The sequence below is a fragment of the Bos taurus genome, chromosome 3 (assembly GCF_002263795.3).
Source record: "Bos taurus isolate L1 Dominette 01449 registration number 42190680 breed Hereford chromosome 3, ARS-UCD2.0, whole genome shotgun sequence".
In the NCBI taxonomy this organism is placed as follows: Eukaryota; Metazoa; Chordata; class Mammalia; order Artiodactyla; family Bovidae; genus Bos; species Bos taurus.
The window spans coordinates 84,952,696-84,978,314 of NC_037330.1; the positions used below are offsets into that span (position 1 = coordinate 84,952,696).

The 25,619-nt window shown below is 42.1% G+C and overlaps 1 long non-coding RNA gene across 1 annotated transcript in view; it reads left to right on the forward strand.

The window, feature by feature from the left end:
• The window catches only part of LOC104971724 (uncharacterized), a 164,377-nt gene extending 139,210 nt beyond the window's left edge, over positions 1-25,167 (forward strand). Inside the window, exons 2-3 of the long non-coding RNA XR_805663.4 lie at positions 8,579-8,658; positions 24,277-25,167. This is a non-coding gene — a long non-coding RNA (uncharacterized lncRNA). The remainder of the gene's footprint in view (positions 1-8,578; positions 8,659-24,276) is intronic.
• Positions 25,168-25,619: the final 452 nt, after the last annotated feature.

Below are 25,619 nucleotides of genomic sequence, written 5' to 3' on the forward strand. Positions count from 1 at the left end.
GTTTCTCTCTTTCTCTCTCTCTCTTTTTAACTTTGCATCTCTGCATTTCTTTTTTCACCCCCTGTATGTTTTATAATTCTTTTGGAAGCATGTAACTATGGAGGAACTGATGACTGATTAAAACACAACTGGATCTTTTTATTACCTGCTTTTCCTAAGGAAAAATTGCCCCAGTGGCATGTGACCATATGGAAGAGCCACAGCTGGGTTGCAAACTGGTGGGGGCTGTTCCATAGAGGTGCAAATGCCCCTAGGCAGCTCCTGGGCTCATCCCGTGATCTATTTGGTCAGCCAAATGGAAGCAGGCCAGCCGCGTAACAGTTAACTGTGATTCCCCCCCATTTCATTTCAAGCTCTTTGTTCCATGCAACCAAAAAACTAATGGCTGGCGAATTTATTATGACCCTTTGTTTGGCTTGTGGAATAAACCGATTCTTCCCCTTTCTATGTTCTGACTCCCCCTTTTGTCTGCAATTTTATTTTACAGTTCTTTTTGTACACATCCAACACATGCTGAGGTTATTGAAAAGCACAAATTACACAGAATTCAATTTGCATATCTATTGAGGGTCCAATCCCAGAGTCCTTAGTCAGGCAAAATGCCCATTGACTCTTACCTCCTTTATTCTGCTCCTTCTTGGCACCAAAACCCATAGGCTAGCCCTCTGCTGCTTCCAGCAGATCCAGCAAAAGGCCTTCGCAAATGGAGTAAGCAGTCACACTGCAAAGCATAATGGGGTGGACTTTCACAAAGTTGCAAAACGTTACTCAGTATCTTACCGGACAAGGTGCAGAAGGAGAGATCAGAGGACAGCAAAGTGGGACCAGTTTAGTGCTCGTGTGACTGGAGAAGTAGAGGAGCTGGAGTCGCTCAGGGTCGCATGCGAATCCCTGCTCTGCCAATCACTTGTCTTTAAAAAAAATTAAACTTTTTATTTTGAGATACTTGTAGGTTCACCCCCAGTTGTCTGAGAAAACAGCTCTATCTCATGTACCCTCTACCCCATTTCTCCCATTGGTTGCTTTTGACCTTGGATTGCTCAGGCAGTAAAGAATCTGCCTGCAATGCAAGAGACCTGAGTTTGATCCCTGGGTTGGGAAGATACCCTGAAGAAGGGAATGGCTACCCACTCCAGTATTCTTGCCTGGGAAATCCCATTGACAGAGGAGCCTGGTGGGCTACAGTCCATGGGGTCGCGAAAAGTCAGATATGACTGAGTGACTAACATTTTTCTTTTCAAGTTACTTAATATACCTAGGTCTCATTTTTCTCATCTGTAAAATGGGAATAATAATAGTATACACTACATGAGACTGTTTTGAAGATCATCTGAAATAATGTCCATAAGACCTCCTAACATAGCACTGGTACTTAGCCTGTTCTCAATAAACAGATAATCTCCTTAGATGAAATGAGGGTAGCCAAATAATTCTGATTAATGGAGGAATATTGACCTTGAGGGGCTTTCCTAGTGGGTCAGCAGTAAAAAATCTGACTACCAATGCAGGAGATGCAGATTTGGTCCCTGGTCTGGGAAGATCCCCTGGAGTAGGAAATGGAAACCCACTCCAGTATTCTTGACTGGGAAATCTCATGGACAGAGAAGCCTGGTGGGCTATGGTCCATGGGGTTGCAAAGAGTCAGACAGGACTTAGCCACTAAACAACAACAACATTGACTTGGAGAGTCTATGGCAGTATGTATTCACTGTTTTAATGTAAAGCCTATCAGGAAAAATAATATTTATTTTTAAAGTTTTATTTAAGAAGAATGTTTTTATAGAAAAAATTAGAAAATATTTTAACATAAAATAAACTATCATCTTACTGTTAAAATTATTACCAATGTTTTATTGTGTTTCCCCCATAGTTATGCTTTAAATAAGAAAAAATATGATTATATCTCTCATATGTAGCACATTAGATTCTGTGTCTAATGCACTCAGTGCTCAGTCATGTCTGATTCTTAGCGACCCAATGGACTGTAGCCAACCAGGCCCCTCTGTCCTTGGAATTTTCCAGGCAAGAATACTAGAAAGTATTGCCTTTTCTGAACCCATGTCTCTTGTGTCTCTTGTATTGGCAGGTGGATTCTTTACTATTGAGCCACCTGGGAAGCCCAGAAAAATCACTATTAAAAAATGCAGCAGTCTGTTTTTGGGCTGTGTGATACTGAGCAGGAAGGAGTGCCACATTTTATTCACTTTTTGGGGGTGTCTGGTGGCCCGCTTTTGGGCAATAAATTTCTTTCCTTTCACTGCTCCTTCTCCTTCAACTTCTTCAATCCTCTGCCATCTCTTTTTCCTGTTCCTCCTTCTTATTCTACTTACAAAGAGATCTGTATTAAGCATCCTTGTAATCCAGTCTTTTTCCTCATCTATGATTATTTCCTCAGCATCCATTTCTAGGAGTGAGTCTTGATGGCTCAAAAGGTCAGCACATTTTATGGCTTTGACATATAGTAAACCACAGTATGATCAGTTATTTAGATTAGTGATTCTTTAATCAGGGTGTATATAAAAAATAATCTGGGGAGCTTTTGAAGCCAATTCTTTCCCAGGCTTGACCTCTGGAGGTTTTTATTCCAGGGATCTGGCACTTTTAAATGCTCCCAGAGGAATTTCATATGCACATCTGGTTGGGTATCGCTGACTGAGAGGAAGATAGAGGTAAAATGTCAACAAAATTTTCAATGACAGGAGGCCGGAAAGAAGAATTAATTAATTGGGTAGTAATATGTTTTCCCCAAGGTGTCCATATGCTGGACTAGTAAGGGAATGTGCTTAAGAGACAATATAAATGGAACACCTTTGGTAAGCCCCACACCATGTAGCTACAGCAAGTAGATTATCTGATGGTTGCAACAACACAGGTAGAATGTGTTCTTTTATTCTACAGTTGAGGGAATTGAAACTCAGGCCAGCATTTGCAGAGGAGGTTTTGAATACAAGTCTTCTTATCTCCAAAGCCCATGCTTTGTGTTTTCTTCACCACAGTTTCTCACTGGTGAATTTAAGAGGAATCGATGCAAAGTTATGAACTTGAACCCTCAAATCCAAATGCACAAAAAACACCATTAGGAGATAAGACTTAACTAAAAATCTGTGAGAAAGATTTAAAGCAGCATTTCTCAAAGTTACAGCCCTCAAATCACCCAAACTAGAATTATTGGTGGTGGGGAAGATTGTTAGAAAATGCAGATTTTTGGAGCCACATGATAGAATTTGGATCTTTAAGTTGAGATCCAGAAATCTAACAAGCATCCAGGTGATTTTTACATGTACATGTACACTAAAGTCAGAGAACAACGGGCTAAGAGTTTAACTAAACTTGGGTTTAATATAAACCAAAATATTTATATATATTTCTGAAACATTTAATATAATATTTCTGAAAAGACAAATACATCCTGAAGTGAGCCAAATTTACATCAATCAAGGAGCAAACCTACCTGCATTGTTGAAGTCACTTTTGAGCAACTCATTTTAAGGACATTAAAATTTGCAAGGTACCCACTGAAGAGTTGGAGAAGGAAATGGCAAACCAGTGTTCTTGCCTGGAGAATCCCATGGACGGAGAGGCCTGGCAGGTGACAGTCCATAGGGTCGCAGGAGTTGGACATGACTGAGCGACTAAACCACCCTAGAGAAGAGCAGTCAGCTTGGTGGGTGCCCTTAATGCAGTTGAAGGATTGATGATTGCTCAGTCTGGAGGAGAGAAAACTTGATGAGCAAATAGCATTGCTATCATCCAGTTCTAGTTAAATAGTGCTCTTTGCAATTTAATGTAAACCAAAACTCAAGTTCTAGGAAAATAAAAATTAGACATTAAACTCACATAACAAATCATAGATTCCTGCTTTGAATTATTATGCTAAACTACTCTTTAGTATTTTGACTGAATGAAGTAGTCAAAGGGCTTATGGAAATAACTACTTTTTCTTGAGTCTAGTGAAGTTCTGCTTCCATCATGCTATCTATAAAGTTTATTGATAGTTTCTTTTAAAAGTCTAGAATGAGGGTTGGACACTTATTCTAGGACCAAGAGTTTAAAAATTGTGTATAAGCTCTTCACTTAAAACTCTAAGGAAGATCAGTAAAATATTTAAGATAAAAGGTATATATCATAATAGAAAAGATTAATAAGTTGAAATTTATTAAAATTAAGAATTTATGTATATTAAAAGCCCATTAAGACAGAGAATATTCAAGTCACACACTTGGATAGAATTCTATAGAAATGATTTATATCCAGAAGACACAACCAGTTCTTACAGGTCAACCAAACAACAAAAGAAAAATATCACAATTTCAAAGTGAGCTAGAGACTTGAACAGTTATTTCATAAGAAGGACAGACAAATGGTCAATAACCATTTGCAAAGTTATTCAACATCATTACTTACCAGCAAAATGCAAATGAAAATCACAATAGTATTTCAGCACACATCCATCTAATTGGCTAAAGTGAGTAATAAAAAATGTTGGTGACAATGTCAACCTCTTACACATTGCTGCTAAAAATGAGAATTGGTATAGATAAGTTGGAAAAATGACTGGCAGAATATACTAAGGATAAACATATGTTTCCTTTAAGACTCCCTAGATAGATATTCCAAAAAAGTGAATGCACATGTGCACCAAAAGACAGGTACAAGAATGTTTTTATAGCAGTTTTATTCATTATAGCCAAATCAAATAACTCAAATGTCTAATAGCAGTGGAAAAGATGAGTGAATTTATGTGATGGAAAAGTACACAGTAATAAAAAAAGTGACATATTGCTGTACATAATAATATGGACAAATCTCTAGACATGATAATGAATGGAAGAAGGTTGGTTTAGAAGACTGTACACTATTTCATAGTTCCATTTAGTAAAGGTCAAGAATAAACAAAACTAATGGGCGGTGATAGCAGTCTGAAAGTGTTTATCTTTGGAGAGGGGTAGTGGATATTGATTGGGAAGGGTTGTGAGGGAAATTTTCAGTCTTGGAAGTATTCTTTGTATTGAACTGTATTGTGGTTACAAGGATGTGCACATACGCATATATACTTTATATAGATGTAACCTAAGATTTACTATAAAATTTTAGTAATAATAAGAATTAAATATAAAAGAAGGAAACCAGCACTTCTGAAAACATAACATAAGCTATCCACTGTAATAGAGGCTTTTAAGTGACATCGATAAAAATAAAAGGAAAAACTACCACCGTTTATAAAGTGCTAGAGTCTTTAAGTTTGTTACCTCATCTTAAAACCACAATGATCCTATGAGATAGGCATTACTATTTTACAAATGAATAAACAAACGGAGGGAGGTTAAGTCACTTTCCTGTAGTTTGTGAAGCTAGAGTTCAAAAGCAATTTTATTATACTCTAAATATTTGCCTGTAAACTTTAAGTGTCTTGGAGGATGAAGGCATATCTGTTTAATATACATGTGTATCTCCAGCGCCTGGCAAAGGGTCTTGCATAACATTAAGTACAATAAATAGATAGGGTAGATAATGGTTGAATGAATGAGTAAACCATCATGTTCTTCCCCCTTATCACACTAGATCTCTCTCTGCTGGTGACATCAGCGTTAGTGAAGATCAAAATATATTTCTTCAGATTTTCCTGGAGTCTAAAAAGCAGCTCAGAGCAAGGAATGCTCATGGAAAGGGAATGTCATGGGAATCCCAGCCAATCATGAGGTGCCTTGAACTGAGGTGCCCCACCTCCCTCCAGCCCCACTCACCTTACTAAAAGGGCCTCCTGCAGATAAGCAATTACACCTGTTCTGTATGGCCTTAGGGCTTGACTTGGACCAGGGCTGATACACAGATGGCAGGCACTGTGTCAGCCCGGCAGGTTGTTAATATTTTGAATATCACCCTAACTTGAGACCAAAGGGCAATAAGCTTCATGGCAGGACTGATCACTGCTTAACACAGAGAAGAAATAACGAACAGCTGAAGATGACATGAACTGCTTCCCGAAGTTGCCATGTTCCCATCAGTGGGGAATGTCAGATTCTTCGGACACATTCTTGCAGATGCTGTAAAGATTAGAATATCAATTGAGAGCATGGACAAGATTTGTGATTTTCAAACTATTTGTTTATTATTCATGGCAAAAACTTTCTGAATGGAAATCTGAGGCAGAAGCTCAGTCCACAGAGAGGTAAAAGACACTGAGATGGTGAGTCAGGCTGAGACTTCTCCTCCTCCCCAGCAGACCCTAGCAGTGCAGCTGGAGACCCCAGGACTGGGGAGCTCATGTTCTGTTCACCAGCGTAACCGAGATCTTCATCTCTGAGATCTCTGAGTCTGTGGAAGTCTCCCCACTTCCACAGGAGTGGGAAGGGAGGGCTGTCACTCTAAGATGGGACTAATGGCATCTCCCCTTCACTATTACAGGAAGCTGAAGATTTCATCTGTTAGGTTGTCCTCACTGTTGAGTAATTTTGTGGTGCCAGAGAGGTGCCCTCACTATGGTCCCCTTCTGGAGGTACTGCCGTGTTCATCACTTCTTTCCCCCTAGTGTGAGAGATTGGACAGAATCTGGGATTCTGTATCAAGGGAATTGGGTTTGGTCCCAGGTTTGCAGTTAAGCAAGTGGTGAAGGCAGGACCTGCAATCACTCTGGAGTGTTTCTTCATCTGCAAAGTGGTGACCGTTGTGCCTGCTCTGCTTCATTGTGATAAGCTGTTGTTGTTCAGTTACTAAGTCATGACTGACAGGGCTGAGGGCCAAATTCAAAAAAGACATTGAAAATGGTATAACCATGAAATACAATATCAAGTCAGGAATTAACATCATTCCTTCAAGAGATTTTAAAATACATATGCTTAAGCATCTATATTGTTTGCAAACAGAAAAAGTACTGTGGATTAACTTAAACTCAACAGTCACAAAACAGATTATGCTAAGTACTGATACTGAAGCTGAAGCTCCAATACTTTGGCCACCTGATGCATAGTGACTCACTGGCAAAGATTCTGATGCTGGGAAAGATTGAGGGCAGGAGAAGCAGGGGATGATAGAGGGTGAGAAGGTTGGATGGCATCATTGACTCAATGGGCATAAGTCTGAGCATACTCCAGGAGATAGTGAAGGACACCGAAGCCTGGTGTGCTACAGTCCATGAGGTTACAAAGAGTCAGACATGACTGAATCCTTGAACAGCAACAACACAGTAGGAAGGGTTGGGACACATTAACTAAACAATAAGTGCTTGCCCCTCTACACAAGCCCTACTTTCCACCTTACAGGATTATTGTGAAGGATGCACGAGTGTGTAAGGAAGGACCATGAATTTGCCAAACAGTTTAAATGCTTTGATTATTATATTCCTACCAAAATCCTTGAGGAACCCCTATTGGCCACCCTTTGTTTTACAGTTGAGGAAGCTGAGGTCCAGAAATTGTAAGCATCCTGCATGTAGTGATCACTGGTCGCTCCAAATGACCTTAGGCAGTGATGACAGGGGAGAGGACTGTATTCTTCTTCTCTGATGTCGTTGGTGAAAAAAAAGGTCCCATAATTTAGGTCAGATGGAGAGTCAGGGAGGGTCTCAGGAGCAGAGAAGTTGATAAATACAGTGGGTCTGGGATGATCTTGAGACTGGCTGGTCTTGCCTCTCATATGTTTAATGGGGTTCCTGCTCTGAGTTATACAGTCTGCTAGTTACTGGTGAGACAGCCAATAACACATGGTTCCTGCAATTACAATGCCCTAAGTACTGTGTAAACAGTTTACACTGACACGTTCTTGCTTTAGCTTCTGCTTCCTTCCACCTCCCTCCTTTTCCTCCCTCAATTCTCATCCTGTAAACAGACCACAGAGACAGAGTTTGGCTATTGTTCCTTCTCTGCCTCATTCTCTGTCACCTCACAGTTTGCCTTCCTCTTAGTAGTAATTTCTTGTGTATTTACTGTATGTCAGACTTTGTGCTGCGCATTTTATGTAGACCATCTATTTTAGTCTTCATAACAACATTATGGTAGGTTTAATCTGTTTTTAAAATAGATTTAGTATGTTAAGTAATTTATTCAAAATAGCCCTCTGTGGCTGCTAAGTTTCTAAGCTGGCTTTTAAGACTGGGTCTTTGGACTTCAAGGATATCACATTTAAATGATACAATAACTGCCTTTATTCAGCCTGTGTATATATTTGTCATTGATGTTGATAATCACTTCGTCAGACATTAAGAAGAAAAACATAACCTCTGTAAACCATATTTGAAGAGAGTTGATGTGCTATGCATGTGAGAATTATACACAAAGGTCAGATGTCTTAGAATTATTTATTTTGTATGCAGCAGTAGTAATGGCTACTTATAGGCTATCTTCATTAAGAACCTGTAGAGTTAGAAAAATTGGATTTAAGTCTTGACTGTACCATTTAGTTGATCTGTGACCTTGGAAATTTAATTTTGGTAAGCCTCATCTGTACAATGGGGATTGAACATACAGTAATTGCAGCAATTTGAAGTATAGCATAATTTCTAAAAATAGTAAGTGATCAATATAATAAAAATAATTACTATTGTTATTATTATGACCATGACTGAGTCTTTTATGTTTTTCAGATACTCACAGAGGTCTTATAAACAATGCTGTCACTCTTCATTCTTTTCAACTCAATAAATGTAGACTGCATGGAAAGTTGGTGAGTTATTAAACACTGTTAGAAGGGAACATCTTTTCCTTACACTTTGACCTATTTATATTCTTAGTCCCTTTTCTTATGGAATTGCGATATCCTGGGAGAGATGTCAAGATGTTATGAAAAAACTATGTAAGAATAGCTGGGAGTTCTCCCCTTTTTTCCCAGTTAATTTCTCTTCTGCTTAACCACACTATGAGTGTCACCTAAGCCTGCCTCCCACAGTTAATGAGTTATAACTGAAGCTATGCTGCCAGGGTTTTTGTTTTCAGTGCTAGGAAAGCCAGTTTGATCCTCCTATCTATCAGTTCAGGCACTGAACTTGAACTTTTGACTGTCATCTGCCACTATTTTGGGCTTCCCTTGTGGCTCAGCTGGTAAAGAATCTGCCTGCAATGGGGCAGACCTGGGTTCGATCCCTGGGTTGGCAAGATCCCCTGGAGAAGGGAAAGGCTACCGGCTCCAGTATTATGGCATGGAGAATTCCATGAACTATACAGTCCACGGGGTTGCAAAGAGTCAGATATGACTGAGCTACTTTCACAATGCCACTATTTTGCTTATTTCTCAATGTGTTCAAGACTCAGGAAGAGAAGAAGGTGCTACACACGGTGGTCTCCCCCAGAGACCCCCCAACAACCACTTTTTAGTTAATTTGGGATAATTTATTAAACAAGTCATGAGACCCACAATGCAAGGGACTGGTAAGTTCAGGCTGAAAGGGATTACAGTGATGTGGGAAAGGCAGGACTTACCCATGGGAAGCCCAGGGTCCCAGATGACAATGGGAATGATGTAAATGAGCCAGTCAAACCAGGAAGGAACAAAACCAGGAACTCTATGGGCTGGAGTTGGTGGGGAGGTGGGTCCTGAGATGTCCAGATGTCTAGAAGGATGGAAAAGATTGGGTAGTTGAAGAATAGTTGGCAGGCCTTCCAGAGAGCAGGAGATAGTGTTAATATCAAGAAAATAACCTGGCCATAGAGTTTGAGACTTTGATTACTGCCCAAAGTGAATGTGGACTTGGTTCACGGGGCCCTAACTTTTGTCATTTATTCACTGAGTGAGCTTGAGGAAGTAAATTTCCCTCTCTGAACTATGGTTTCATCATCCAAAAAATGAGGACAATCATTTTGCCTTTGCCTGGCAGTTGTGAGATCTTGTTTTTCAGCCACTAAGCTGTGTCCAACTCTCGGCGACCCCATGAACTGCAGCACACCAGGCCTCCCTGTCCTTCACTATCTGCTGGAGTTTGCTGAAACTCATGTCCATAGAGTCAGTGATGCCATCCAGCCATCTCATTTTCTGTCACCCCCTTCTCCTTTTGCCTTCAATCTTTCCCAGCATCAGGATTTTTTCCAATGAATTGGCTCTTCACATCAGGTGGCCAAAGTATTGGAGCTTTAGCTTCAACATCAGTCCTTCCAGTGAGTATTCAGGGTTGATTTCCTTTAGGTTTGACTGGTTTGATCTTCTTGCAGTCCAAGGGACTCTCAAGAGTCTTCTCCAGCACCACAATTCGAGAGCATCAATTCTTCAGCGCTCTGCCTTCTTTATGGTTCAACTCTCATATTTGTATATGACTATTGGAAAAACCATAGCTTTGACTAGACAGACCTTTTATAGCAAGGTGATATCTATGCTCTTTAATATGCTGTCTAGGTTTGTCATAGCATTCCTTCCAAGAAGCAAGCATCTTTTTATTTTACGGCTGCAGTCACTGTCCACAGTGATTTTGAAGCCCAAGAAAATAAAATCTGCCACTGTTTCCACTTCTTCCCCTTCTATTTGCCATGAAGTGATGGCACCAGATACCATGATCTTAGTTTTTTGAATGTTGAGTTTCAAACCAGCTTTTTCACTCTCCTCGTTCAGGCTCATCAAGAGGCTCTTTAGTTCCTCTTCACTTTCTGCTATGTTAATGAGACTGGAAAGAAAGCATATAGTCCAGTGCCTGACACATATTAAAAAGCTTAATATATTTCTTTCTGATGACTGAAGAGTAAACTGAGTAGCATGTGAATGAAGTGATTTGCCTGCAGTCAGTGAGTGTTGTCTTTGCTTTTCATTAAATTATATTAGAATTCTTTGAACTCTGAAAGCAATATACCCTAGTTTTTAAATGGATATAGTCATTATTCAGTAGGCCAGAGTTCAACCTTTAACTTGTCACTGCAAAAGTCTTTAAGCTCTGGTGTTTCTTCAATTATTCATTTTCACTAAATTTTTAATAAAAGAAATGTAAATACAGAACTGGCTTGACCGAATTATAGTGCTTATGTTTTGTACCAATTATTACGTGTAGGTTTTAAATATTAAACAACAGGATTACAGAGAAGGACTTTATGAAATCAGATCTTACTAGAGGTTTCATCTGCCTTGAGTTCTTAGTATAGATTCTAGATCAAAGTCCTGTTTTCTCTTAGCAGCTCATACTTTTGTGTGTTTTGGAATACTTTCAAATATGACTCTTGGGTGAAAATAACCATATCCTTAGACAATAGTTAGTTCACAACTAGCAGAATAAGAAACATTCCATAGGAAATGGAGACTAGTTCTTGACATGCAACCAGAACCAGCTGTGCACTTGAGGAGGCCACCTTCCACGTCACATGGGCCACACTAGTGATAGCGGTGGACAGTCCCTGTCGCCCATTGGCGACCATTGCCACCACTGCCAACAAACGACTTCCAAAACTAGATCTCCAGCCTAGAACTCTCTTCTTTCTTCCCACACCCACCTGCCCATCTCGTTGATTGGCTTTTCCACCATGATGTCACAGGTGCCTTGATAACATGCTCCGAAACAAACACGGTCTTTCTCCCAATATCTGTTCTTTCTTCTTTTAGGATGTAAATGGCATGACCATCCATCCACTATGCAGCTAAGCTCTATTACTGGTATTAGTTAGTGGTTTAAAATCTAGACTCAAGGGGAAAACTATTCATTCATGGGATGTGGGCCTTGGGTAAAAGACTTATCCTGTCTGTGTCATATTCATCTCATCCATTGCATAGAATAAGATAATAATTCTAACACTGTAGTTTTGATGTGATGATTAAACAAGATAATATTTTTGAAGGCTTAGAATAGGGCTTGGCACATAGTAAATGCTATGTAAATGTTTGTTAAGTAAATAAATCACACATCACATTCCCTGAAAGGCTGTTAACTTCACACATTCCTCTTCATCTCCATGGAGGCTGCCTTCATTGACTCTAACTCCTCTGGCATCATATAGTGATCCTTGAGCTCCTGCCCACAGGCCTGGGCTCCTCCTGGCTATAGTCCCTAGGGTAACCAGAGTGACATTTACTGAATGCAGAGCTAATCATTTTTCTCCCCTGTCTACAGCTCTGAGTGACTTTTGGTCATCTCACCCAGGCTGACTTGGCTCTGCATAGCCTGGCTCCTGCCTGCATCTCCAGGAGCCATTGCCCTTTCTCATCATCCAGGTTTCTAAACATTAGCAACTAAGTCTGTTTCCTGAAGCCTGTCTTCATTCGTTCTGCTCCCTGTTGGGGGGAAGAGCCCCTCAGCTTTAGTCATCTTTAGATCCAACTTAAGCATTTATTTTTCTCTGAAGACTCTCTGACCTTCCACCAGAAAGAATTCCTCCTCTTGCATTTCCCCTCTATAGATGATGATTATTGCATAGTGCATTTATTTGTTTGCACATCTATCTTCCCAACCATAATGTGAACTCCTCTCTGTCTTTCTCACATTTAATTTTAGTTAACATAAACACAATTTTATTCCAGTGTCTTTCACCATATCTGCCATAGGGTAAATGTTCAACCAACATGCAATGGTTGAATAACCAATAAATGGAATGGCATCTTATTGACCATCTAACCAAAATCTTAATTTTCTAATGCCAGAATAGATCTCAAAGAAGTTAGTCACCTTGTTCTAGGTTACCAATCTGGGCAGTGTTAGGATCTAGACTAAAATAAACTTTTCAGTTTTTACCATTGCCACATAGCCTCGGTGATTAAGGCCCTTTTGGATCAATTACACCATTTAGAATTCTAAACTGAGGAAGCCAAGTTCTCTCTAAGCCCGTTCTACTCACATATCCCCAGTTAGAGATACCTCTGTGGACCAGAATGTTAGGTGAATTCCCAAATCTCTCAGGACTTTTAGGGTAGGAGTAAGATTTGCCTACTCTCCAGGCACCACAAGTGACCTTTACTCTTCACCATTTTAGTTTGGGTTGGAGTTGTGTAGCTGACTCCTTTTGAAATTTAAATGTGGGAACTCTCATAGGAAGAATTATTTTGTCTTTGACAAAATGTGTGTGTGTGTGTGTATGTGTGTGTGTGTGGTGTGGTGAGCAAGGGGTGACAGGTTACTGGAAAGACTGGTTCAGAGATGAGAACATGGGGCTGCTTGAATTTTGCCTTCCAGTTGAAAAGTCATCAGAAAAGTGTAAGGTCAACTCTGCATTCTGCCAAGTTTTGCCTTTAGTTCTACAGAATGAAATGAGGTAATGTACTTTATGAGCTGTGAAGAGCTGCAGAAATGTGAGGCATTTTTAGAAGTGTTGATTTATGGAAGAGAAAGGCATTTAGAAATGAGGTAGCCCTCCCACTTCCTTACTTCACAGAGAGGGGAAGTGACTCTCCCAAGGTCATTGCTAAGAAGGTAGAAGAGCTGGGCATTGCTTCCTTTTTGGCCCATAGCTCACCCCTCTCCCCAGGCACTCTCTTCTTTCACCAACTAACACTTTGGTGGGTCACTCAAATTTTCTGTGCTTTTGCATTTCCCAATGCTGCGATATTATTTCTTTCATAGCTGCTTGGGATACCTCCTCATCCACTGAGATTTTGCCTCATCAGATACCCATCTAGTCTCCCAGTTCTGTACTCCGAAAGCCTGGTCACAATATAATCATCCAAGTCAGGGGAGTTTAAAAAAAAGCAGTTACCTTGGGGTCATATGACCTTTAAGCTTCTATCTGGCTCTGAGGTTCTTGATTCAATGGCAGAGCGCCCATCCCATCTCCAGTTCTGGGTCCTGATCCCACACAGTGAAGAAGGGTTTTTCCTGTGGACCTCCAGAAGAATGCTGTTTTAATCAAGATTGGAATGACAAAGTGAAGGTCCTTTGAAATGTGAAAAGTCATAAGTGTGGTTTATATATGCATCTGAGTATGGTTATATAACTTTTATCTCCCTCCTCTTTTCCAACCATTGACAATTCTGTGAAAACCAACTCAACACACATATATTGAGCATACCTTCTGTATCTCAGTCTCTAAGCTAGATACTGGGGCTACGGATTAAAAGATGAATAAAATTTGGACATTGTTCTCAATTTTCTCAGCTTAGTGGGGAAAGAGAGCCTCCTCACCTCTCTCAGGCAGCTCTGAGCTGGTTTAACGCCTCAATATGTCCTTGTCAAAATAGCCCTAACAAAATATATTCATTATTTCTGCATCTAAAAATGAATTCCCATGTCAACACACTTATTTAGAGTTCCTTGACTCATTGGAAAAGACTCTGATGCTGGGAGGGATTGGGGGCAGGAAGAGAAGGGGACGACAGAGGATGAGATAGCTGGATGGCATCACTGACTCAATGGACGTGAGTCTGAGTGAACTCCGGGAGTTGGTGATGGACAGGGAGGCCTGGCGTGCTGCGATTCATGGGGTCGCAAAGAGTCGGACACGACTGAGCGACTGAACTGAACTGAACTTGTAGGACCGACAAGTTCAGAGTTCCAGAAAGAATAGATAGTGTACTCAAACCAAGTGATTATAGAAGAATTGAATCAAAGATTCATTTACAAAGGTGAGGGGGGTCTGTTGTATGGAAACCACAAGATAGTATAGGTCCTGGGGCTCGTAGCAACTGCCTGTTTTTATCCTGGTATGTGAGGGATAAAAGGAGGGGGCTGCTACCAGGATCTAGAGATATGGAAAATGGAGAGAGAGGGCCACTTGGCAGGAGTTGTGCCCTTCTGCCAAGGGTGTGGCAGCCCAAGATGACTGCAGAGGAGGGAGCATAAACTGACTCTTGTGTCTGATCTATGATGTTCTTTGTTGTGGGCCCTAGCTAGAACTCAGCAAGGGAGCTCTCTGTTAGAGTCCAAACAGGCCAGTCTCCCAGGACACGAAGCTGGTGACAAGGGGTCATGAGTGGTTCTGGGGGAACAAATTGGAGATGGATAGTTCATTATATTAGATAAGGCAAGTCTTCAGTCTTACAAAGACACACACTCAGGGGCTCTTCTCTGATCATACCCAGACATATTCTCCAATGTCTCTAAGTTGATGAAAACTTGTTGGTGTCAGATACCATTTGAAACGCATCATCCATTTTCTCATTTCACCTTCTTAATCATGCCTCAAAGTAGATGAAGAGACAGGAAAAAATTGGGAGAAAAGTTGTCTGACTCCAAAATACATGCTGCATGCTGAGTTTCTAAGTAGTATGAGCACGTTGGTTTTGGACAGCGTCTTTGGGAGACAAAGTCCCTTCTGTCTGGATACCCTTCCAACCCCACTCTCCTTGATCAGCCATGATTCTTCACTCGACCTAGGTTGGTTTTGTCTTCTAGGAAGCTTTTCTAGAAGTTCATCGCTGGCGGCGCGTCCCTCTTTCGTGCTCCCTGTGTCCACTGACCTCACTTCCCAGGTGACACTGATCGTATTGAATTTAATCACTCTGGTTTTCTTGTGAGACTGTTAGGTCTCTGGCATCAGGGCTCATTTCTTTTCATTTACATGTCTGTACAAAGCACAGTGTCAGCCGTGCACTAGGGCTCAGTAAATATTTCTTAACTAAGTGACTAAAAAATAAGGACTTTGTCTCTAACTAAAAAAGATCAGGTGCAGGGGAGCTAGGAAGATAAAGTACAGAATATTCTGAATTCCTCAATGTTACAAGAACATTCAAAACTCAGGAAACCTAGCAGGTTCTGTAACCAGATAGACCAAAGTGATGTTATGAAAATCCCACTATTTTCACCCATGAGAACACCACTCTATTGCAGTTAATGGAAATAAGTGTACCATTTAGTACTTTAAATCACAAAGCAGCATAGCTGCTTCCTATTTGTGGTGACCTTCTGGTGCCCTCATTGTTTCCTCACTGGGGATGCCTGTACCTGATCTTGTTGATTCAGCACAAGGGGGTGCATCATAAGGTGATTCAGCATAAGGTGAGCTTCAGGGAGGTGGGAGAGCGGAGGAAGGAGGGATGCAGAGTCCTTTGAGGAGCCATGAAGGACCACCCATGCTCCCTCCATCCTCACGCGCATGCATCCATCCCAGCTCTCAGCACATTCATTGCAGGGTTTTTCATGCGTCCCCACTGGATTGTGAGCATCCTGATGGCTGGTATCACATTGAACTCATCTCTGGGTCCTCAGGCTCTGCATTGTGTGTTGGGGAAAGGAGATGTTCGGTGTGTATGCTGTGTAAATGACAAATGAGTGAGAAGATCAATGGTTAGAGGAAGGACTAGGTTCTTTCTAGCCTTTACTAAAGGTTCAGAAGAATGGCTGAAAGTGTGAGAGGGAGTTAAGACTCTGTGAAGAAGATAACTATTGAATTTGGGGGGAGGCCCCCCTAACAGGGAGCCATTTGCTCTTCTCCTGGCACCCTTCTCTTTCTCTCTGACAGCCCCCTTACTCCTTGGTGCTGATGTCTACCAGTGTCAGATTTGGCACCGTAAGCACCGCAACTACTTGGTTCATTGGACTCTCACTGCTTTGCACAGCTGTACACAGTTGTACATTCCAATTGTACATTTCATTCCAATCCCAAAGAAAGGCAATGCCAGAGAATGCTCAAACTACCGCACAATTGCACTCATCTCACACGCGAGTAAAGTAATGCTCAAAATTCTCCAAGCCAGGCTTCAGCAATACATGAACTGTGAACTTCCTAATGTTCAAGCTGGTTTTAGAAAAGGCAGAGGAACCAGAGATCAAATTGCCAGCATCCGCTGGATCATCGAAAAAGCAAGAGAGTTCCAGAAAAATATCTATTTCTGCTTTATTGACTATGCCAAAGCCTTTGACTGTGTGGATCACAAGAAACTGTGGAAAATTCTGAAAGAGATGGGAATACCAGACCACCTGACCTGCCTCTTGAGAAATCTGTATGCAGGTAAGGAAGCAACAGTTAGAACTGGACATGGAACAACAGACTGGTTCCAAATAGGAAAAGGAGTATGTCAACGCTGTATATTGTCACCCTGCTTATTTAACTTATATGCAGAGTACATCATGAGAAACGCTGGGCTGGAAGAAGCACAAGCTGGAATCAAGATTTCCGGGAGAAATATCAATAACCTCAGATATGCAGATGACACCACCCTTATGGCAGAAAGTGAAGAGGATCTCAAAAGCCTCTTGATGAAAGTGAAAGAGGACAGTGAAAAAGTTGGCTTAAAACTCAACATTCAGAAAACGAAGATCATGTCTTCTGGTCCCATCACTTCATGGCAAATAGATGGGGAAACAGTGGAAACAGTGTCAGACTTTATTTTTTTGGGCTCCAAAATCACTGCAGATGGTGACTGCAGTCATGAAATTAAAAGACGCTTACTCCTTGGAAGGAAAGTTATGACCAACCTAGATAGCATATTCAAAAGCAGAGACATTACTTTGCCAACAAAGGTCCATCTAGTCAAGGCTATGGTTTTTCCTGTGGTCGTGTATGGATGTGAGAGTTGGACTGTGAAGAAGGCTGAGGGCCGAAGAATTGATGCTTTTGAACTGTGGTGTTGGAGAAGATTCTTGAGAGTCCCTTGGACTGCAAGGAGATCCAACCAGTCCATTCTGAAGGAGATCAGCCCTGGGATTTCTTTGGAAGGACTGATGCTAAAGCTGAAACTCCAGTACTTTGGCCACCTCATGTGAAGGGTTGACTCCTTGGAAAAGACTCTGATGCTGGGAGGGATTGGGGGCAGGAGGAGAAGGGGACAACAGAGGATGAGATGGCTGGATGGCATCACGGACTCAATGGATGTGAGTCTGGGTGAACTCCGGGAGTTGGTGATGGACAGGGAGGCCTGGTGTGCTGCGATTCATGGGGTCGCAAAGAGTTGGACACGACTGAGCGACTGAACTGAACTGAACTGACACAGTTGTAGCTCAACAAATATTTTTTAAAAATAAAGTTAAAACCTCCCTCTTGGGGCCTTCATTCCTCCTTTCTGTGAGAGGAGTCCATCCTACCTTCCCTGTCTCCATCTGCAATACTGAGTGAACACCCCGAATGACCTTGACCAGTGGATCTTCTAATGCAAAATAGGAAGAAAACTAAGCTCTGATGGCATTACACTTTCCATTTTACAGACAAAGAAAATGAGGCCTAAAAGCGAAAAATACTCACCCCAAGTCATAAGTAGCAGACAGCATTAGAAAATAAATCTGCTTTGTTTGCCATCATATGTTATAACACCCAAGTTCAGTTTTGATTTAGTGGCTTTCAACCTTGTTTTTTTATTAAATGAGGGAGCTCTTTTTTCAAAGAAAATCTTATCTAAAGCTCAGTATGTTAAACAGGTAAGATCAGTGCTGCTTTGGTTAGAGGAGCAACAGAGACTCCTCCAAAACTCAAACACAAATGGCTCCTAGGGAGCTTGCAAGAGCACAGTTGGAAAACCACTGATGTAACAGGATGCATGAATCTTTATTCAGAGCATTCTGGTGTGGGCAAAAGGAAAGGTCGATTGAGACTGGGTTATTCTGCATAGTTTCTTGGGAGCCTATGTAATCACAGTGGCAGATATGAAATAGCTATGCCCAATAGAGGGGAATCAAGCCAACAAGGACCTGTTGTGTTGCACAGGGAACTCTGCTCAATGTTATTTGCAGTCTGGATGGGAGAGGAGTCTGGGGGAGAACAGATACATGTATATGTGTGGCTGAGTCCCTTTGCTGTCCACCTGAAACTATCACATTTGTCACGGCTTATGAAAGTGAAAAGTGAAAGTGTTAATTGCTCAGTTATGTCCGATTCTTTTCAACCTCATGGATTGTAGACTACCAGGCTCCTCTGTCCATGGAGTTCTCCAGGCAAGAATACTGGAGTGGATAGCCTTTCCTTTCTCCAGGGGATCTCCCTGACCCAAGGATTGAAGCCAGGTCTCCTGTGTTGCAGGTGGATTCTATACTGTCTGAGCCATTGAGAAGCCCTTTGCTAACTGCTTATACTGCAATAGAAAATTCAGGATGGGGAACACATGTATACCTGTGGCGGATTCATTTTGATATTTGGCAAAACTAATACAATTATGTAAAGTTTAAAAATAAAATAAAATTAATTAAAAAACAAAACAAAACAAACAAACAAAACCAAAAAAAAAAAAGTTCTTTAAAAATAAATAAAATAAAAGATTATTTAAGTAATTAAACCCCCCTCCAAAGGTGATGGGGAGGCAGGACAACTTGGAACAGAGGTTCCAGGTTCAAGGCTCAGAACTATGAGTTACTAAGGGCAAAAGTTCTCTTTTTTTCCTCCAATTCATTCTTGATTTCTTCAAGAAGATATAAGTGAAACTTCGTAATATCAGTGGTGAAAAGCTATTCATCTTCTAATGCTGATTAATTCAGGAAATAAAAAATGTTTAAGTGCCACTTATTTTAAAAAATCCAAAGTGAAAATAACTTTATTGAGTTCTACAGAAAAATTATATTCTTATAGCCTATATTGCCTCCTTTATTAAATAGGAGACTTTCAATGAGAAACTTGAAAGCTCTTTAAACCACTAAAATTAAATCTTAGCATACTTGAGAAATGGCAATATAGAGACAAGTTTGTAATATTCCATCCTGAAGTTGTAATTTAGCATTCACATTTGTTCATATGCATTATCTCTATTCATTAACGAAAAATCCTGCAATGGTGGTATAATGGATAGGAAGACTTGGAGAGATAAAGTGATTTTCTCTAAGTCATCTAGCAAGTTTACCACAGAGCCAGGACTCAGAGTAGTTAATTCCAGTTAATGCAATGCTTACTAACTTTATTAATGAAGGCAGATATAACATGTGTAATAAGTAAACCTCCAAAATTTAATGCTTAACACTATATAAGTGTTTTTTCCCCCTAATCTGAGAGCCCATCATGTGTGCTTGCGGTTAGTGGGTCTCTTTAAGCCGTGATTCAGGGAGCCAGGCTCCTTCCATCTGTGGTTCTACAATTTTAAACACATGGCCTCCCAGTTACCTGGGGGGCCATCTCAGTTCCATTCAGCTGAAAGGGGAGAAGCACACAGAGGATTGCATGAGAACATTTTAATGGAGCAGGTCTGGAAATGACACACCATTTTCCAGTAGTTATAAGTCAATCACATGACCATTGCTAACCACAAGTAATGTGGGAAATACACCCTGACTGTGTGTCTAGTAAGGAAAGGAGCATGATGATCTGCCACACTGTTACTGTGAGAACTTTAAGGACTAGTGGTGGGGGATCTTATCCACCTCTCAGGCTTGCATATAAATTGTTCTTGCATGTAAATAATGTGTCGAAAGGGCTTCCCTGGTGGCTCAGCAGTAAAGGATCTGCCGGAAGTACAGGAGATGAGGGATTGATCCCTAGGTCAGGGAGAGATCCCCTGGAGGAAGAGACAGCAACCCACTCCAGTATTCTTGCCAGAAAAAGTCCCACGGACAGAGGAGCCTGGTGGGCTATGGTCCATAGGGTCTCAGTTGGACGTGACTGAAACAGCTGATCACACAGGCACCCTATGTGTTGCAAATCTTCCCATTGTCAAAATCTCTCTCTGCCTTTGTTGAGGGGTCTTATTTCTGTTGGTGAGATAGAGTGTAAAATCCTAAGTCCTCTCCCTTCTTCTGGTGGTACTCCCCTCTTTTCACAGGGATCTAGTTGGGGTTGCCATACCATTGAACATAACGCTTTTCCTGTAGACACAGTTGTTTGGTAAAGGGGTAGGCACCACCCCACTCTCAACCAAGCAGAATTCTCCATATACGCCTTCCCCTGGAACTTTTTTCAAGTTATAAACTTACTTCTCTGGAGGTAGGACCTGTTGGTGGCTGTGTTTTTCACCTTGCAGCAGAAGGCAGTCTGCAGTGATTTACAAGGAAACTAACAGTGCAAAACCAGGGAGGTGCAGAAAAGAGAGGAGACACTTCCTTCTGGTTCGTATCCCTGAGTCCAGCTGCCCCACGGCCCAGCTACAAGCACACGTTCCTGCCATTTGGTCCAACACTTCCATCCATGTGAAATAACCCCATTATCCTTCCAATAAATTCTCCCTTTGCTGACCTAGTATGAGTTGGGCATATATCTAAGCAGTCCCTAGAGGCCTGATCACCAGACAGGTGATTTTCCAGCACGGCTATTTTCCAGAGCGGCTTTTTCACTCTAGTGGGCAGCAGTGAGCTCATTCCCCTTCCTGCAGGCCTTTCAGCCTCAGCAGGGAAAGCCATTGTCCCTCCCACGGCCTCTCAGGATGATGCGTGCCTGACAATCCTAAGAAAGTGTTCTGTGCAATTGCCTGGGAGGTTTCCTTTTCTCTTTCATCTGCTTTGTACAACTGTAATGGACAAGTTTCCAAGTAGACTGAAGATCTGTGGAAGCTAGGTGGGCTGAGGGCGGAAAAAAAGAGTGATTTCTGAAGTGTCTGTTCTTACAGAGCAGCTCCCCCATCCTTTTCTCTTTTATGCCTCTAAGGGGATAAATGACTCCATCACATATGAGCTTGGTAGTGTAGTGACCTTTAGGATTTCTGTCTTCTCATTTGTGGAATTAGTGATTAGCAAGTATTACCTTGTATGAATATATTCAAAATACTCAGCATAGGGACAGGAACTTGCAATGTGCCAGTTTCTCCCTCTCATTGCACATACCTATCTCTACACTCAGGGTTCTGAGCAGTGGAGAGAGTGTAAGACAAGAGGGTTACAGTGGTTTTGCCTAAATTCTCTCGTGAACCACCTCTTATTCCCCCTAACCCACTCCCCTTGGCCCTCCTTTCCTTCCTCCCTCCACAACGCCTCTTTTTCTCCTGTCCTCTCCTTGCAGTGTCCTTGTTTTCTCCCTGGAGCTCCTTCCCTCACTCCCCCGCGACCCCCTCCTCCCACCCACCCACCCCAGCTGCTGGTGTGGCTGGCTGTTCTGAAGCTATTGATTTTGCTCTAGAAAAGATTGCTCAATTCATTTTCCCCACTGCGGCCCAGTGCCAGACCTCAGGGTAGGGCCCACAATGACCGAGTGGATTATACACACTGCTTCCCCTGAAGGGCAGCAACCACATTCCCTCTCCATGCCCAGGCCAGATAAGACAGTGAAGGTGAATGTGATTCATAAACTCCAAAGAGCCAAACAGAGCAGTGGATCCTGACCTCTGCATCTCCATATTTGCAAGGTTAGCAAGGGACTGGCACCCAGTCGCTGTTGATAATGTTGGTTGAAATTAAATGAATCTTTTAGCTTCATAGCATTCAAAAGTGAAAAGAGTCTCTCCATTGACTTCTGATTGCCTGCAGCAGTGATTTGCAGCCCTGGAGGCACACTGGAATCACCTGCTAAGCTGCTAAGTCACTTCAGTCGTGTCCGACTCTGTGCGACCTGATAGACAGCAGCCCACCAGGCTCTGCCATCCCTGGGATTCTCCAGGCCAGAACACTGGAGTAGGTTGCTATTTCCTTCTCCCATGCATGAAAGTGAAAAGTGAAAGTGAAATCGCTCAGTCGTGTCCAACTCTTTGCGACCCCATGGACTGCAGCCTACCAGGCTCCTCCATCCATGGGATTTTCCAGGCAAGAGCACTGGAGTGGGGTGCCATTGCCTTCTCCAGGAATCACCTGGGGAGATGTTAAAAACACTCATGACCATGTCTTACTCAAGACCAATTAACTGAGAATTGTCCCGTGCATTGGCAGCTTGTCAGAGCTGGACTGGTGACTCTGACAGGCACCCGTGTGGGCCTCCAGGATGAGACTAGTTTCCCTGGCCTGGCACTCCAGGCCTTTCGTGCCTCAGCGCCTGACAGTCTCCAGCCTCACCTCCTCTCACTGTGTTCTAGGCACTCAAGGTCCCAGCTACTTGATTTTCTCACTCTTCACTTCGGACATCAATGTGCATTTGCCCACGCTCTTTCCCCTTTCAAGACATGCCTCTCAGGACATCCCTTCCCTTGCCTCTCTTCCTTGCAATTTCCTCCTCATCTTTTAAGACCAAGATCAAACACCATCTCAGCTGAGTAGAGTTTTCCAGCCTTTTCCAGACTCCGGTACTCCAGACTGTCACTCTGCATTGTGTTCTCTCTTCTGATTGGGTTTTGCCTGATACCTCCAATTTCTGTCCTGTTGCCCTGGATTTAGTTTCTTTCACTATAGCCCCTCCTGCCTGATAGTCCAGGCAGATCTGATCTGTCACTTGGCTTTGTACTCCAGCTTCAGTCCCTGGACATGGCTCATTGGGAATCTTCTTCAGCTCTAAGCTTTGAAGTCCACTAGCTGCCCTCCTGTCCCCTCATCCCTTCTCTGCTTCCAAAACTCCTGCCTGGATGCAGTGGCTGGGACCCTACAGCTCTGGGAGAGGTATTTGAATACAAAGTGTGCTGGGTAACAGTGGTCCAGATTTATTGAGTGTTTATCACACGCCCTGTTACAGTGCTTCACTGCATTATTTCACATAACCTTATACCAATGAATCACTGGGCCTTAAAGACCTTAAATGAACTGTCCAAAAACAAACAGGCAGCTGGATTTCCCCGAGGCTAAGTCTCCCAAGTCCACAAGCTTCATGCCTGTGTGATACTTTAATGCTGCTTCTTTTGTGCACTTGATTTTTAACTCTGCTCCTACGCTCTCAGTGCTGTATTGTAATTTATTGGTTTGTATGTCTTGTCTACCCCACTAAACTATGACCTTCTCAAGGTGAGAGATTGAGTTGTTCAGGTCTATATTCTTAGCACTTAGCAAATTGCCTGGCATGGAACAGAGGCTCGGAAAATGCTTGTGGCCTGAATAAATAAATGGCCATTATAGCCCAAAGGGAGACTGGTAGGGAAAAGGAGACAGAGCCATCTAGATCACGGTCTGAAAAAGCCCGTTCTCCTATGGCCCTGATTAGGGAGATCTGTGCCAGCCAGGGAAGGCAGATGGGTGGACGAGTAGGGGCAACGAGCCCCAGGGCGCATTTCCCTGGTTTCCTTGAAATCCGGCGTCTGCCCTGTCCTGTCACCCAGCAGCCAGAGAACATTTGTTCCCCAAAGGGCCGGCACTGTGCCAGCAGCAGGTGGTGGCCCGTCCACTGGGAGGGAGGGAGGCAGCCGGCGGGAGCACTGATGTGTGCTGGAGACAAGATGCTGTGAGTCTGCTGCGGCACGCTGGTGACAGCAGCTGGGCCAGGGCTGCGAGTCACCATTCTGTAACCATTAAAAACCAGTTGCTGTCCCTCTCATAATAATAAATTAAAACATCACTCCATATTGTGCTATTTTCAGGGAGCAAAAAGAAAAAAAAAACACAAAAGACAGAAAAAAAAAAGGAAGAAAAGAATAGGAAACAACAATGTTGGACAATATGTTATCAGTCAGGTTGTCTATAAAACTGATAGATTTCTAGGTTATTACAGAAAAGCTTCATGGCTGCTTTTAAGATGCATTTTTTTCATTTCTTTACAGAAAAAAGAAACGACAACCTATAAGCAACCAACAGCATATACATTTGGAAATAAGAAGATGAGGAGAACAGAGGCAACATATTTCTGTCTGCTTATTTGGTTGCTCAAAGAACTTAAGTGTTATTATGAAGCCGAGTAATCAGTATCCTTCTTCACAGCTGTATGAAAACATGCAGGTTTGATATCAGCTGGACCTGAATAGAAGCCTGTGATGTTGACCTTGATAGACCCTGTGTATTGGCCTTCTGCAGGCTACTTTTTACTTTTATGACCAGATACAGTGACCTGGAGCAGCACTTCCCTCTGTAATGGGCAATCCAGTGCCCTCAAGAAGATTGAAGAGGATTCATGACACTCACCCAATGATCTCTTGGAGCCTCTTGCTGTGAATTTCGGCTTCTTGATCGACCAGCTCACATTTTTGTCTCTTGTGGCTGTCCTGCTGCCTCTCTCCCATCTGTCTCATTCATTGATGGGAGTTTTCTCCTTCATTCTCGAAAGCATCACTGACACAAGGAAGTTATATGCAACAGACTTTTACTAAAAATTTAAGGATGGCTCCAGGGATTAGAGCACAGAGCAGGAACCAACCCAAAATGCAAAACTAGATTACTAGACATCTTGGAAACTGCCAGCCCTCCTTCCTGCAGGGAAAGCCTCACTTGCTCTGTTTATGTTCAGGTCCTGCTTGTAGACTTGTCTCATTAGACCACAGCTACAAAATTTCTATTCCTAATCATATCCTTTTTTATTTTTGTAAATTATTACCCACCCAGAACAATATAAGAGGCCTCGTTGTGTACAAGGCTTGTTTTTGTTTTTTGTTTTTTTTTTTTTAAACAGTGCACAGTCTCTAAATTTTATTCTCAAATAAATGATTGTTGTTTAGTCACTAAGTTGTGTCTGACTCTTTTGTGACCCCATGGACAATAATCTGCCAGGCTTCTCTGTCCTGGAATTTTCCAGGCAGGAGTACTGGACAAGGTTGCCATTTCCTTTTCCAGGGGATCTTCCCAATCCAGGGATCGAACCCATGTCTGCTGCCTTGACAAGTGGATTCTATACCACTGAGCCACTGGGGAAACCCCAAGAAATAGGAATCTAGCTTTTATCATACTAAGAGAGAAAGTCTAATTGGTTAAGTTTGATATCAATTCTTACTATAAAATATTGATACTACTCTTACTATTAAAACTACCATGACTGTAAATGGAAAAAATTGAGAAGTTTTTTGCCACTTTAGCTTTGAGGCTCTGAGCTCATGCTCTGAGCCCTGATCCAAGCAGTCTGAGGAGGGTAGCAGGGTAGCACTGTGGCTATCATTGAAATGTCATGCACGATGTG